Source organism: Coenobita brevimanus, chromosome 6, assembly GCF_032717465.1.
Source record: "Coenobita brevimanus isolate Jiangsu-jjx chromosome 6, ASM3271746v2, whole genome shotgun sequence".
Taxonomy (NCBI): domain Eukaryota; kingdom Metazoa; phylum Arthropoda; class Malacostraca; order Decapoda; family Coenobitidae; genus Coenobita; species Coenobita brevimanus.
In genome coordinates, this window is record NC_136959.1 from 61,146,537 (window position 1) to 61,163,738 (window position 17,202).

A 17,202-nucleotide genomic window follows, 5' to 3' on the forward strand; every position below is an offset into this window, starting at 1 on the left:
CATTTTCTCTCTCTCCACTATCTACCAAAATTCTTCAATTAATTTTGTTTCCCTTCTTTTTTCCCTATTAATATTTTTGTCTTTTCTTTTTCTTCTCTCACTCTTTATCAACTTTTTGCCTTTCGCTTCTCTTCCTCCCCATCTCTATATAATTGCTTTTTCTCTCTCCCTTTCTTCCCTCCCCCCTTACATTTTCCCTCTTTTCTCCCTTAATTATTTTTGTTCACTCCTGCCTTTCCTTCCCTCCCTCCTCATCATCACTGTACTTACTTCCCCTCCCCAAAGACAAAGAAAATTCCCTTCCCTTTCCCTTACCCATTTCAACCCGAGAACGTTATCCTCTCTCTCTCTAATACACTTCCCCCCGTCTAGTTCAACTCACTATTTTCCACTTCAATCTAATTTCACACAAGAACTTCCCCCCTCCCTCCCCTCCCCCTTCCTGTAACCTCCAATTATCCGCACTACATTTACAATTCCCTTCCCCACCCCTCGTTCCCCTCTCACTTACCTCACATACCCACCTCCCTCCCCTTTCCCCCTCCCCATTCTCTTCCCCTCACCCCTCACCATGCTCGTATACCCTTACCCGCCCCTGCCCTCCCCCTCGCAACTCCTCATCTTGCCCGGCGATCGATCTAATACCACCTTACTTTTACACGTGCCAGGTGAACCTCAGGTGAACCCAGGTGGAACCACTGTATACTGAAAGAACCACCACACCAGAAGCCTTATGTATAAATCTTCTCAAGCTTGTGTCGTTCTTCAGATTGCTTGATTATTGCTTTCATAATCTTCCATCATTCAACTACCTTACACTTCCTAGCGAAACACAAGTAAATAATAATAACGCTAAAAATGACGAAAACCAAATTTATTCAGGATGAAAAATCGGGTACCAGAAAGCACTTGAGGAGTCCAAATCTCCGCGAACGCCAATAAAAATGATTTATTCCTGCATCCTTATCCGGATTCATCTAAATAGCTTATGAATTCTTCCTTGAGTGTCCACCTACGCGCCAGACTTCATTGGAAACCGATAACAACTTTTTGAAATACCTTGTACACAAACAGACACTGGTGAATACGTAAAGTTGGCGGAGATAGCTGACCCGTTCTGGCATGTACACAACTGATCACCCACTGCATTCCGTAAGGACGAAAATCCAACGACAATCTATACCAAAAAGGTCCTTACGATACGACCCGAGAATGCACACGGGGAAAAAAAAAAAAATGGTCCTCACACGAAAACTTTTTCAAAAGGTGCGACGGGCCAGGTTAATCTGGGTGTGGAAATATTCGCTCGTCATAAAATTAGCCATAGATCAAAGTCCGAGTTTCCTGATTACAAAGAAGCTGTTTGAGTTACCGAGTTCTAGCCTAGCGGAGCGTGGGGGAAGGGGGGGAGGGGGCTTTGTGTCGCAGTTTAAAAAGCCCCCGAAGTGCAGTGCATTATATAAGTTTTAGTGACTTAAGCCCTTGAATCCAGTGACGTATTTTCTTTCCTTTTCTTTTTTTTCTTTTTTTTTTTTTTGTTAATTCCTAGCTACAGTTTTCAAGTGGCTATATTCAGCTTAGGAGCATATTTTTAGAATTAAATGGGTTAAACACAGCCCTCATTAACTCACTACCTCGAGGATTTTTATTTATTTACTTATTTTATAATTCTTGACAATTTACCGACGATTTGGCGTATCTTAGACTTTTCGAACTGGAGGTCTTAATCAAGTGTTTTTTAATATTATAAACCTTTTCCAACATGAAGAAAATCGCCTGGTAAAAGCAAGAATACTCTAAAAAAAATAACGTTACGCTAATTCCAAGTGTTAGCCTCTTAAATACGAGAATTCTTTAAGTTGGAAAAAAATCGTCTGGAGGTAGAAAAAAAAAAGAAAAGAAAAAGAAAAGAAAAAAGAGTCATCGGAGTGAAGGGGTTAGGCCGCTTCGCAGGTGTGGGTAGAGGCACACCTTACCTCTAAGTAACATTTATTAACATCTATTATTATTAATATTATTATTATTATTACCATTATTATTATTACCATTATTTTTCTTTTTATTATTATTATTGCTATTATTATTATTATTATTACTACAACTGTTACCATTTTAGGTCTCGACCAATTCTTAAAATCAGGGCCCTTACTGAACATCCCTGGTTAGTCTTGAAGGAGCAGAACAGAAGCAGGAAAGAGGGGCTAAGAAGGCGAAACTTGTGAGGTTAATTGCACGTCTTACACCTTTTATAGCGCTATTTTTTTTTCTTCAAGGTGCTGTTCATTTCTTAAACTCTGGATCACCATGAAGTTATCTACCTTTCGTCTTTAGGAGCCAGATCATACGGTGGCAGGAGAGGAAAAGTTTAATTACTGGGTTTTTAACGCGCAGACCTTTTTATGTCATGGAATTCGATATGTGGTCCATTTGGGTGACTTGGGTAAAGCAGGAGAAAACTTTAATCATGTCTCTCTCTCTCAAGCTTACTCAAACATGCGGAGAAGCAGCACACACGAAGAGGGTCAAATTAGAGTGCAAGCCCTCCCCCCCCCCCACGGCACCGTGTTCTGGGTTTACTTCTTCGACGGCCTGTGATCACGACACCACGTCTAGCCACACGGGCATACCTCCGCAGCTCAATATACTAGGCCAAGGGTTATACTTTCGAGAGTGGTGATATATTCTGAGGTTAAAAAAAACAATAAACTGCTGTGTTACCAGGTCCATACAAAGAGGAAGTGGACGAATGATAATGACGACGGTTGTAATATGCTTTTATAATTTTGCATGCTACTACTACTACTACTACCACCATCACCACTGCTACTACTACTACTACTAAAACTGTTTCCAATACTCAATTACATCCACAATGTCTTTTCCAATACTATGTCTGTTTCTCACCTCCACAACTACTCTCCTTATTTTCAAACAAATAATGCTTTACTGATACAGGAAAAGTAGAAAGAACAACATCAATATTTTTTCTAATTTCTGCTAATGAGGAGGCGACAGGTAATTACACCTTTTCAAATTTCTTCCAAATGAAAAACTGATGCCAATTAGAGTTGTAAATTTGATTGTGTGTGTGTGTGTGTGTGTGTGTGTGTGTGTGTGTGTGTGTGTGTGTGTGTGTGTGTGATCTATCGTTTGCATTCTAAATTTTGGAAAGCAGTACACGGTGAAGGAAGACATTTCGATCCAAATTAATTAACCTTTTGTAGTGATCTGTTACGAAATTCTCTCTCTCTCTCTCTCTCTCTCTCGGATCAGCTAGTCGGCGATCAGATAAAGTATGGTGTGACTCTGGCCTTTATGGCTTCTCAACCTGTGAACCTCATAGAGTCCGGATCGATACGCCAACGAAATTCCAACACTACGTGCGTTATAAATTTGTCTTTTACTTATTTATTTTATATATGCCTTTTCCCTATATATATATATATTTCTCATTTTTTTTTTAGTAGATTTCGGCAATTGTCTATATGCAGGACTAGGAAATTTGAAGTGTTATGGCTACGCACATCAGCCATATGTTCAGTTAGTCTTTAAGCAAGACCTTTCCCGGTAGTACCTACGAGTATGTATACTTTTGAGCAACCATTACGAGGTATACAATAAACAACTGTTTTCTATGGTATACTTGTATAATACAATAACCAATCCAACAAACACCCCACAAACACCCAAACACACCCTGAAACACCCCATATACACGCAAACACACCCACAAACACCCTATATACACCCAAACACCCCCCCAAACACCCCCAAAACACCCCACAAACACTCCTAATCACCTCCTTGGCAGCGAACGAGACAAAGTAATTAAAGTGGCTAATTAGGAGACCACACGTTAATTACCTGGACGAGCTTTCTAGAGGCAGGTCATGGGAGATGGGGAGGAGGGTGTCAGTGGTGTTAATGGGCAAAGTTAGAAATTAGTAAGAAGCTAATTATTCAGACTCGGATTTAAGTCTGTCGGGGTATAACCACTTGGATGTTCTTTATCTATAGCGGCTGGTAAAATAATAATAATAATAATAATAATAATAATAATAATAATAATAATAGCAACAATACAACAGTTAAGACCACGGGATATCGACGTGGCTAAAAAGTTCCTGTATTTACTTTTTCGCCACTATGGACACACGTGGGTATAATATAATCACAATTATATATATATAAAAAAAAGTATAATTATGCAAAACACGAATGTAAAACAAAAGGCAAAAATTATATTTAAACTGACAAGATCAAAGACCATTGCGTGTTTGCTTAAGATGCTCATATGTCACGTCATCGCATTCCATCTCTCAAGTTTACCTCCTTCCTCATTTATGCAGTAAGATTATCGCCAAAGAGCGAGATACGTGTTTTCATTTTTGGTTCCATATTATAAAATTCTCGCCAAACCTGTTCTCACCCTTCCCGTCACACCTGTTTCCCCTAAAACTGTCCCCTATATTTCTCTCTCACCTGCCACGGCCCTATCTATCAATCAATCTATCTATCCATCTAAATATCCATCCATTAACTAATTCTTCTATATACTTCCCTCTCCAAACTGTCCCCCACATAACTGGCTCCCTTTCCTAACACAACTGCCTCCTTTCGCCAACATGCTAGTTATGCATCCATCCATCCTTCCATCAAGCCATCTATTTATTTATCTACTTCCTACTCCAATATTTTTCTGATCTTTCTCCCTACACCTGACTCCCTACATACCTATCGCACCTCCAATGATCCATCCATCCACCCATTAATCAGATTATCAATCTACATACTTTCTTTTCCAATCTTTCCCTCACCTCTCCCCACAATTTTCTGCCACACACCTGCCTCTCCCTCCTACGAATACCTGACACGAATCCATCCATCAATCCCCCCCGCCCTCTCTCTCTCTCTCTCTCTCTCTCTCTCTCTCTCTCTCTCTCTCTCTCTCTCCCATCTGTCTCCTAACCACACAAACCTGTTACAACGTTACCCATCCACCAGTCCATCTCTCTCTCTCTCTCTCTCTCTCTCTCTCTCTCTCTCTCTCACTCTCTCTCTCTCTCCCTCACACACACACACACACACACACACACACACACACACACACACACACACACACACACACACACACACACACACACACTTACACACACTTATATTCATTCATCCACCACCCTATCCAACCTTCCCTTCACTTGCTCCCCTCACACACCTGCCCCTCCCCACACACCTGTCGCGCCTCTATTTCAGTCCGAATCTTTATGGTGGAGTGACGAGCAATAACCCAGCCATGTGCAGGACGGAGAGGGTGAAAACAAGTGGACACAAAGCGCGCTGAGTGTGATAAAATTCTACGTTTCCTGGCAAAATGTGATGTATCAATTGTGTGTTGTGCTGTGTGTGTGTGTGTGTGTGTGTGTGTGTGTGTGTGTGTGTGTGTGTGTGTGTGTGTGTGTGTGTGTGTGTGTGTGTGTGTGTGTGTGTGTGTGTGTGTTTTAGGAGATAGCTTTGTGGTTAAATTTTATCTCTAATCAAAGCGAGGGGGAAGAAACCAAGAAACAGTGACGATGAACACAAGACTTCTTTAGGTACGTAAGGAGAAAAAAATGATAAACTTGGTGAAACATTCCAGACGCTGTGGGGAAAGAATCATCCCAACCATATTTCTTCCTTCCTACTCAACCCTCTTCTGCCCTGGGGTTATATGGGGCTATACTTCACCCCTTATTGTGAGATATGCTGACGCGAGGCTGATATATGGACGTTCCTTACCAGATATACAGCGCTGGTATACCGATGTGGATGTACATTAATTCCACACAGGCTTTTAGGTGTGGATATTGGACACACAACACTACGGCACTCCACGGCTCAGCTTAATCGTCCAGGGTTTGCATGGGATCAGAACTGCAACAAACACCACTGACAGAGAGAGAGAGAGAGAGAAATAAAAGAAAAAAAAAAAACTCCCATAAATCAATCACCGAACATTTCTACCACAGAAAACCAACGACAAAATCAACACAGACACAAATCTCCGCCTATCATCATCATCATCATCATCACTGTACTGCAAAAGAGATCGTATCAGCAAAGAGGAAATTACATGTCAGAATATCTGCACTTCATTTTTTCTTCTTTTATTTTCAGTGCAGCCCCCAGTCACTCCTGTTGCAAATTTTCACCCTGCACGACCTAGTAATGTTGCAAATAAGGCTGGCATCTGATATAGCCACTAGAGATAAGCGCTATCTGTTACGTCTAAATGTCAGAGCTGGTGGTGGGTGTATGTTATCCTTTTTATCTGGTGTGTGTGTGTGTGTGTATGTGTGTGTGAGAGAGAGAGAGAGAGAGAGAGAGAGAGAGAGAGAGAGAGAGAGAGAGAGAGAGAGAGAGAGGGAGAGACGAGCTGGTAGGAATTTCACGTAAAAAGAAAAATCACAAGAAGGAAAATCGTCCTCTGGTAACCTATTTAAAAACAGAAATAATTAACCGCGATCAAAGGGTTAAATAAAACAGTCTGACGTTTGGCGGGGCATAATATCGAACCCACCAGACAAAGGGTTATATATATTTACACCAGCACTTCCGCGAACTTGATCTCTGCCCTTCGTAAAAATTAAAAATAATAAAATGTCGCGCTTGCCATTTCCTCTACATCATATCAAATTCATATATATTTTTCTTTATTAAGCTGATATGACTCCCCCCCCCATCCACCCATCGATTGACAGTAAAGGTGTTTGTTATCTTTACTGCCTAATGTTAAAGTAATCTGTTACCCTGCACTGACCCCCCCAACTCAGTAGTAATCGTAGTAGTTGCATCCCCCAGGCTCACCTGAATGTGAACCTGGTGGACTGCAGGCTGAAGCTGCACTCCTTCTTCAGCTCACCATCCACCTTTCGGGAATCTCGGGGGAGATGAGGGACGTGTGTATAACCAGGGAGTGGATTCGTGAGGTTATATAGGCGCCACCACGTGAAGGCGCCCCTCTCCAGCACCCCCTTCCCCTAATGATTTCAAGGGGTTAATGAAGGCTACATCAAACTCTCTAAGCTTAACGAAATCGTCTGTGATAATTTATTCGTGCTATCTCCGAACGATTTCATTTGGCGCTGATTACTTTTCTTTCTCTCTCTCTCTCTCTCTCTTTTTTTTACTGGTGATAGTTTTCAATAGCTGCGTCACTACGAAACTTTTTTTCCCCCTGAAATGAACTACATCGTCTGTGGATGGTAAGAAAAAATAAAAAAAAGGCGTCCTCGGATTGAAGGAGTTAATGATTTTACTGCACTGAAGGGGTTAACACTCTCAGGCTCCTATGACTAACTCTCAGCTGAAGAAAATCGTCTGACATATGAGGGAGGATGCGACCACAAGAGTTACAGTTACACCACATATTTTGTTCTCTCTCTCTCTCTCTCTCTCTCTCTCACACACACACACACACACACACACATATTTTGGTTTCTCTCTCTCTCTCTAGCTCTCTTTTAATCCACAAAATCCCACTGAAGGCCTTACTCCACATATCCGGGTGTATATCTCCTGCTTATGGATGAGGGTCTGCTATGTGGACACGACTCCCAAAAGGCCACTTCCCCGTGACACATACTCCCCACTCCCTCCCCACCACTCACCTCCCCACCCCCTCCTCTCACAATATAATACACGTCTATCACATACCCACTAAATACCATCCCACCCTCTCCTCTATGCACATACCCCATCTATACCTCACATCCCCTTGCCCCTCTAGCATATACTCCTTCCACTACATACCCCCTCCACTACGTACCATTCAACTCACTCCTCACAGCTCATCCCCCTTCCCCCTTACCTACCATATTCCCTTTCTATACATACCCCCCTCCATCAAATATCTACCTTCAGCTTCCCCCTCATCTCCTGTCTCTTCCCCCTCCACACTCCCCCTCCCCACACACACCCGCCATACGCAAGCCACCCACCTCGTATTTTTCCTGATACGTCCATTTGTTTCTCTCTAGCATACGCTGTCAAAAAAAAAAAAAAAAAAAAAAAAAAAAAAAAAAATCCAGTCCCATTATTTTTCTTGCCATGCTCATTCCTCTAACACAGACCTAACCGAAGCAGCCCAAATCTAACCTAGCCTAACCCCACGGAACCTAATCAAATGTAACCTAACCTAACGAAACCAAATCAAATCTAACTCACAAACCTACGAAACTAACCTACCCTAACTTAACCTAACAACCTAACCATCCCAACGCGTAGGTCTCAAGTCTTCTCATTTTCCTTCTATGCCTTTTCCATCTTGAAATATGAAAGTAAAGTCGTTCCGAGTTTTAATATGCAAATGTAACAAAAGACGTGGAGAGGAGAAGCGCGCAGCAGAGGAGGTGGAAGTAATTATCGAGGGAGATGAGGGCCGTGATGAGGAGGACGATGAGGAAGATGAAGGAGGAAAATAATGAGAAGATGAAAGTAGTCACGATGATGATGATGATGATGATGATGATAAAGAGGAGGAGGAGGAGCATGGGAAAAGGTGAATGGCGAGATGAAAATGAGAAGAGAAAATTAAAACATTCGGAACACTGTGAAAACGCACTTTGATGAAGACAACAAAATGCAATAAAGGAAAAATAAAAAAAAACAAAAATGCAGTAAGGGTAAAAAAAAAAAAAATACAAGCTCCGGGAGAAAAGGAAAAAAAAAAGCAAGATATGGAAGTAAGATGAAAATATGGGGAAAAATATGAAAGGAAACACATATTGGGAAAAGATGACAATGACGTTGCATGAGAGAGACGAGAAAAGAAGACCATAACACGCCAAAACTTACAAGAAGATACGCAAGAAAAACAAAATCTCAAGGATGACAATGGAGGAAAGTGTGAGGGATACGTAGGAAGGTAGGTAGAAACAGACAGACAGATAGAAAGATATAGATACATATAAATGGTTACACACACACACACACACACAACCCCCCCAAAACACACACACATACATACACAAACACTACTCCCCCATACACAAAACACCCCCCACGACCGCCCCAAATACACACAACCCCCCAAACACACCCACAACCCCCTTCCCCCCACACAAAACGTATTACATCCCAGCCCCCACATCTATTACGCCATCCCCGTCCTTCTTTTCCCTAGAGAGCGAAGAGTGTAAACAAACCAGACCTGCCATTTCGGCTCGGAATAACGCCGGCTCTGACTCTGGGGAACCGTAAGCACCTGACACTACGAAACCTCCAAGACTGGTTAGGGAGAGAAATAGGGAAGGAAGAGGAAGGGAAAAACAGGGAGAAAGAGACTGAAAGGAGGAAAGAATGGAAAGACTGAGAGAATGAGGGAGGGGAGAGGGAAAGAACAAGAACGCTAGACACTGATGGACGGCAGAGTTGCAGAATTGGAAAAGAAAAGGGAGAAAAATAAGGAAGCTGAGGGAGGAAGGAGGTAAAGAATGGCAAGAGGGACAAATTGGGAGACTGACGAGGAGGAGAGACGTAAAGAGCAGTGAGATGCAAGAGGAAGAGAAATACATAAAGAGAGAGGAAAAAGAGGATAATGATAGTGAACACACACACACACACACACACACACACACACACACACACACACAACAATAATAATAATAATAATAATAAAATAATAATAATAATAATAATAATAATAATATTGACAAAACAAGGCAAACAAAAATTAACCGGTATATTCTTTTGAAAAAAAAAAAAAAAAAAAAAAAAAAAAATTGCAGTAAGAAGAACGATTGATAAATGAGAGTATATTTTGGTTAACCCCCTACCCCCACCCCCCAAAAAAAATAGCAAACAGACCGGTATAAGGGAGGGTGTGGAGGAGACTGATATAGGAGTATGTTGTATATCTGGTATGCTAGATCCCAAACTTTATTTAAATACATACCTTTTGCCCTTATAGTCTTCTTCCCTATATGGTAGCTTAATCCAGTTCCAGAGAGAGAGAGAGAGAGAGAGAGAGAGAGAGAACGATGGAGTATGGCCATGAGCAAAGAAATTAATAGCAGAAGACGGGAGTATACGAGGGACCTATAAAGAAGTATTTGTGAAGCTAAAACCAAGATATTATTTAGACACTCAACTTGTCTTTAAGGTCCTCTGACTTCTTAGATGGCAATCAGGTTTCCACGCACACACCAACACCTTCATCCTAACAGTATCACTTATTTTTTTTATTTTTTTTATTTTTTTTTTAAATTCCTGGCTACTTTATTGAGCTTCAGGGAGACTTTTCAAACTAGGGGAGGTTAGACACAGCCGTCCTTCACTTGAACTATTCTTTACTTGATCCTTATTAGCATCAGACTTATTTTTCAGCTTAGGACACTTTTCTCTAACTAGGGTGCTTAAACATATCCTTCATTAACCCCTTCACTCCTAGGGTGCGCTCCTAAGGTAAATAAAATAGCCTTATGACAGCAAAAACAATATAAAAATAATAATAATAATAATAATAATAATAATAATTAATAATAATAATAATAATAATAATAATAATAATGATGATAATAATAAACTAAAAACACATTACTAAAATATCCTCCTCTTTCAACGCCAATCCCAACTCATGCCAGGGGGCTGGAACCAATATGTCGGCGCTGCCCAAGGTCCGCTTACACAAGGTCACTTACGCAAACACGCGGACCAGGAGCCAGACAGGAAAATTCGAATATAAATTGGTATTATAATGGCAAATTTGCTTTACTGCTTGTATTTTCGGCATAGAGAAGGCCATTCTATTTTCCCTTTTTGTTCCCTTCCTCATCAATCTGTTGTTGCCTAATCTAACTCAATTTAACTCACTATTTTATTTTTCCCTTCTGGTCTATCTAACGTTGCCTGAACTAACTCAATTTAACTGCAATCTAACACTGGCTAAACGTATCTAATTATTTATCATCTTAAGCTGAATTCACTCACTACAATTTGTGAAATCGTAACTCCATTTATGATTAACTTATTCCGAGGTGACTTCTCCTAACTGACCTAACAGTGCCTTTCTTCTAACAATGCCAAAATCACCTTACTTAAGTTACTTCATCTAATCTACCTTAACATCACTTAATCAAACTAGGCCTAAACTAACCCAATATAATGAAACAGAACTTAAACACACTGAACTGAACCTAACATAACCACACCACACTTTTCTAACCAAATCCAGCCTGCCTTCCTCTAACCTAACCCAACCTTTCAATCAAATCTAACCAAACATCAAATTACACCGAATATACTTACACCAAACCTAATCTGACCCAGCCCCCCCCCAATCTCCCCCCCCCCAAACCTCCCGGTCTCCTCGCACGCTGTGTTTACCGCCCCATTCCCCACACGGAGGCGCACACCCAGTTTTTCTGCGCCTCGGTCAGGTTTTTTGCTGCCTCGCGTCACTGCTGGGGCGCGTGTGGGGAGGCAAGGTTGGATGGTGGGGGATGGGGATAAGGGTGGTGGGGTGAGGGGTAGGGGTGATGGGGTGGTGGGTAGGGGTTGTGGGGATAAGGCACTGGTTATTACTGTAGGTTACTCTAGGGTTGGGTGGGTTTGGCCAAGCTGGGTTAGGTTTGGTTAAATTAAGTCAGGTTAGATTAGGGTAATTTCGGTAGCTCAGGCTACAACAGGTGAGCTAGGTCAGGTCAGGTGTGGTGAGGTTGTTAGGCATGGTTAGGTAAAGTTGGGTAAGGGTGGTTATTTACAGTGGTCATGGTGGTGCTTCATGATGTTCAGGTTCAGGAAGTGGCGATGGAGTGATGGTGTGAAATGATAGCGTGAAGTGATGGTGTGCAGTGAAATGATGGTGTGAGTCAAGTGATGGTACGGTGGAACAGCTGTAGTGATAATAACGTAAGATGTGGTTGGTGGAAGTAATGACGAAGACCAGACTGGGAAGATGGTGGTGGTTTCGGGAAAATACATCCTCGAAATGAAGAGGAGAAATGGTAGTAGTATCAGTACTATAAGTATAATGAAACAGTTTTAATACCAGTAGAAATAGTAGATAAAAACGGCATAGTTCACCGTGCTGTATTCAGGAAGGGATGGTTGTGGTTGTCATAGCAGTAGTCGTAACAACAGTCTAAGGTTGGTGGGAGGTGTGGTTCGCCAAGGTCGTCCAGTGCTGGTAGCGATGGTAGTGGTGGGGGTAGTGGTGGTGGCAGTATGTTGAGTCGAGGACAAGTCTGCCTAATATTTCACTACTTCTGCTTCTCACTTTCATCTGCTGGGTAATATTCCTGAGGTGAGAGTGGTTTCGTGTGTTTCTCTGTAATAATTTCCCATTTTCCTCTGATGGCATATATTCGCAAGATGAGAGAGGTTTGTTATGTCTCTCTGCAAATTTTGCCTATGTTGCTTCTCACTTTCCTCTGCTGACTAATATTTCTAAGCTGAGAGAGGCTGGTTTATGTTTCTCAGCCCATAAATGAAGCTCCGATATGATGCATTAGGGATGAAAGCACAGGATATGGCTATAATGTGAAGACGCAGTTGAATAGTGAGTGAACTTTTGTCCACAGGAAGGAGGAGGAGGAGGAGGAGGAGGAGGAGAAGGAGGAGGTGGTGGTGGTGGTGGTGGTGTGGTGATGGATATATTTGTAGTTGCAATCACAGCAACATTAAAAAAAAAAAAAAAAAAAAAGTACCCATGAACTAACAATTTGGTGAAAAAAAAAAAAAAAAAAAAAAGCAGAATTTAGGGGTTACTGTGACAAAGGTAATGGCTATAGAGGTCAAAGTGTTAATTCTCGTGAAAGTAGCGTGGCTGTTGTGGAGAGAACCGTCGGTGTTGCAAGGGGTTAGGGTAGGTTGCAATGGCGTTGATTGTGGCAGAGGTTGCATCAGTGGCAGCAGTAAGGATTGTAATCATGGTTACATATATAGTGAGCCTGAAAGAATGGGTACATGGAAAGAGGAAATATGAGAAAAAGAAATCCAAATATGTAGAACGCCAGAAAAAATGTGACCGCGAAAAAAGGAAATGAGAGAAAAAGAAATTCAATTATATAACATGGAAGGAAAAAAGTGCGCAAGAGAAAAACGGAAATAAAAGAGCAAGAAATCCAAATATATGGCATGAAGAAAAAAATGTGTCAGGGAGAAATCAAAATAAGAAAACAAGAAATCCAAATAAATAAAAAAAATGCAAAAAAATGTGTCCAGGATTAAAGGAAATAAAAAAAAAATCCAAATATTCATAATGAAAAAAAAATGTGTCCAAGAAAAAGGAAATGAGATTTAAAAAAAAAAAAGTGTCCAGGAGAAAGGGAAATAAAAGAGAAAGAAATCCAAATATACAGTGAAAAAAAAAAAAAGTGTCCGGGAGAAAAAGAAACAAGAAGAAAAATCAAAATACACAGAATGCATGAAAATTGTAACCAAGAGGGGGAAAAAAAATCTATACATGACCTGACCCATAAACCATGTAGTAAATCCAAAAATATCCAGTACAAATGTAAAGAATAAAGAAGGTAAAAGTGACCTTACTCTTAGGAGAAAAAAAAAAAAAGTAAATATAATAAACAACTGATACTAGAAGCCTCAATAAGAAAAAAATGAACAAAGAAAAAGAAAAAAAATAATGAAAAAGAAAAAAGTGAGAAAAAAGAAAAAGGTGAATTAAAGAATAGAAAAGCAAAAGTTGTGGTGTTTGTCTTCATGACCAAAACAATACTGAATGAAAAATTAAGAACACATTAACCAAAAAAGTAAAATAACAGCAAACGTTTTCATAACCTCAGAAAAAAAGCAAGAGAAATAATACAGAAAAATGCAGTTGCATTTGTATTCATAGCCACATAATGAGAGAGAGAGAGAGAGAGAGAGAGAGAGAGAGAGAGAGAGAGAGAGAGAGAATAAATATTACGACAACTGGAAGACCTTGAAATCCATAGCGGGTTCTTTTTTTTTTTTTTTTTTTTTTTGTCTATTTTTAACTCATTTCACTGATGATTTTTCTGTTTTTATTTTTGCTTCCACCAGGCGATATTACTGAGATTGCAGTGAGATTTCTGGATGAAAATTTGTCAACAGCCACGCACAGAAAATTAAATACACGCAATATTCGTAAGCAGAGAGACTAACTACAAATCTTCATCAACTACTTCAGTAAAATCACAGTGTATCTTTACGTCCTCTTCTCTGCGTCAGGGGATTCTATTCATGCCACAAACGACCTCCCTACCACGGAGATTAAAAACTATTTCCAACTTGAATTTGGCTCTGTTATTTTTTTTTTCTTTTCTTGGAGGGAGCAGTCTTGCGCGTTTCTGACCTTTGGTTCCTCGTTGCATAAAAAAAAAAAAAAATCCATTAACGGTCAGGACAAATTTCCTATATTCGTTGTACAGTCAGACGATTTTTTTCAGCTGATACGAACCTCTAACCCAAAGGATTAAGAATACTGTGACTTCCTTAACCATTCTATCACGATATTTTTCTTTCGGACACATTTTCCCCCATGGTTTCTGTCTTTTTCTAGCTTCTACTAGACGATTTTATTCAGCAAGTTCTCTCGTAATGAGGGGGTTCTATGTATCACAACATTCCGTAGCGAAGAACGTGTGGGCTTCCTTCAATTAACAGACGATTTTTTTTACAGTTCAATAAGGAGGCTAGGCACACAAGAACGCATGCAGAGAAAAGCTTGTGAATTTCTCGCTTTGCTCCACATTCTTGCCACAATACATTCAGCTCTTGGTTCCTTCTTCCTTACATAAAAAAAAGTAATGAATATGTACAATTAAGGAATATGTACAGGTAAGAAATGTTACAGGTAGGGAATAGGTACTGTACAGGTAAGGAACAGGCACAGGTAAGGAATAGGTACAGGTAAGGAACAGGTACAGGTAAGGAATAGATACAGGTAAGGAATAGGTACAGGTAAGAAATAGGTACAGGTAAGGAATAGGAACAGGTAAGGAATATGTACAGGTACGGGATATGTAGGGTGAGAATATTCCCGGCACTATGGCAGGAACGTAACATTTTCCTGGGGGTAATATGCAGATTTGTAAGCCGCGGACGTGTGTGTCTGAAATCTACGACCTGCTTTCATTACACGCACACACAAGGAAACGCACACGCATATTCATACATGACATCATACATACATACATACAGTATATGCGTACACGAGCCTGCATACATATGCATATACACAGATACACATAATTTCACGAACAGGCCATAATACACATGAAAATATAAAAACAAATAATTCTGTGAATACATGTTTGCGACCACACACACACACACACACACACACACACACACACACACACACACACACACACACACACACACACGTTTAATATCGCACTCTGTTTATATTCAAAGCAGTTCTAGTTTTCATTCTAGTTGTTCAGCGACCGAATGAATTCTTAATTAAATTTTTAAGGACACATTAAACACAGTACCAAATCTTATCAGTTTATAAGAGTACCTCAGTGGAGATCAGAAAATATTTGATGTATTAGGGGTCATAAAACTAGTACCAAGAAAAATATGCTATACTCCTTTTACTCTAACCTGGCTGAACTGCAACTAAAGATTAACTGTAGAACATTAGGCTAATCATGAAAAAGTGCCATGGAATGTAGAGCCTTAGTATAGTCTTGTTCTGCCCCCGAGATGTGAAATAGTCTGCAATAGGATGAAAATTTGGGCCAAGTTACGGTGAGTAGAAAGTACGCTAGCTACAGAAGATAAAAAAAAAATTAAAATGTTCAAGCATTCACAACTTCAAACCCCCAAATTTGCTAGTTTATGACAGTGCCCCAGAAAAAAAAAAAAAATCATATTCAAGGATAAATAATTTAGTACCAAAAATCAGTTACTTTATGACTGTACCTCGAAGAGCAAGAGATATAGATAGATAGGTGGATGGATGGATATATGGATGGATCAATGTCATCTCTTTCACCACTGCACGCCTACCAACTCACATCTACCACCATCACCCACTGCACTACCAACATGCAGTCTATTCACTTGTGCAACAAACAAGGTAATTAACCCTCATCATCATAAATAATACAAAGATGAGTAACACAGAAGGCAAACACATACATGGTGTCTCATGGGGCAAATAATAATAATCATAAGTGTAATTTATCTCCATCACAACCATCATCACCACCACTTTCATGACACCACCACCCTCGCCACTTATTATCCTCTCACGCACACCAACAGCTAATATACCCACCACCGTCTCTCCTCCATCAACCTCACTACAACTACTAACACCAACACCACTGTAATCACCACTACCAACATTAGCGACGAAACTCATCCATACCAATGCCACCTCTCTTTTCTATGACTACAATCACCCTCATCACAACCACTACCACCACCATCACTATCACCAACAGCGACATAACATCACTTCTCACCAATACAGACACCATCATCACAACCACTACCAACATCACCAAAGCATCCATCACCTATAAACATCTTCCCTCAACATCACTATCGCTCATTTCTTCTCTCCTTTACTCCCTCGCTTCTCTTTCTCTCCCCTTCTTCCCTTCAACTTCTACCCCGTCTTCTCTTCAATCTCTTCCGTCTCACACACTGCTTCAGCTTCATCACCACCATCACCAAAACTTCCACCAACATTCCCTCTCACCAACATATCCACCGTTTCCCTCCCCTCCCCCCCAGACCTTCCTCAACTTCCCCACCACACACCACAACCACCGCCACCACCCCGATTACAACCACCACCATCACCACGATCACAACCACCACCACCACGATCACTAAATTTACACTACTCTCAACATTCTCCATCACCACCACAACCATTCTTTTCTCCCCTTTTTCCCTCCCCCAATCCCTTTTCTTCTTTCCCTTCCTCCATCTTCTCCCTCCGCCCCTCTCAACCCTTTCCCTCCCAACCCACACCCCTTCAACTTCCCCCATTACCACCATCAAAACTCGTACCACCACCAACAACAACAATCTCACCAACACAACCAACCATTTCTTCTCTCCCCTATCCATTTCCCCCTCAACCCCCCAATCCCTTCCTTCTATCGTTCCCCCCCCTTTTTCCCTCCGCCCCCCCACAACTTCCCCCCTCCTTCAATTTCCCCCATCACCGCTCCCCCTTCAAGACATAAAGACTGGAATGAGGCCCCAACTTTGCTGCTG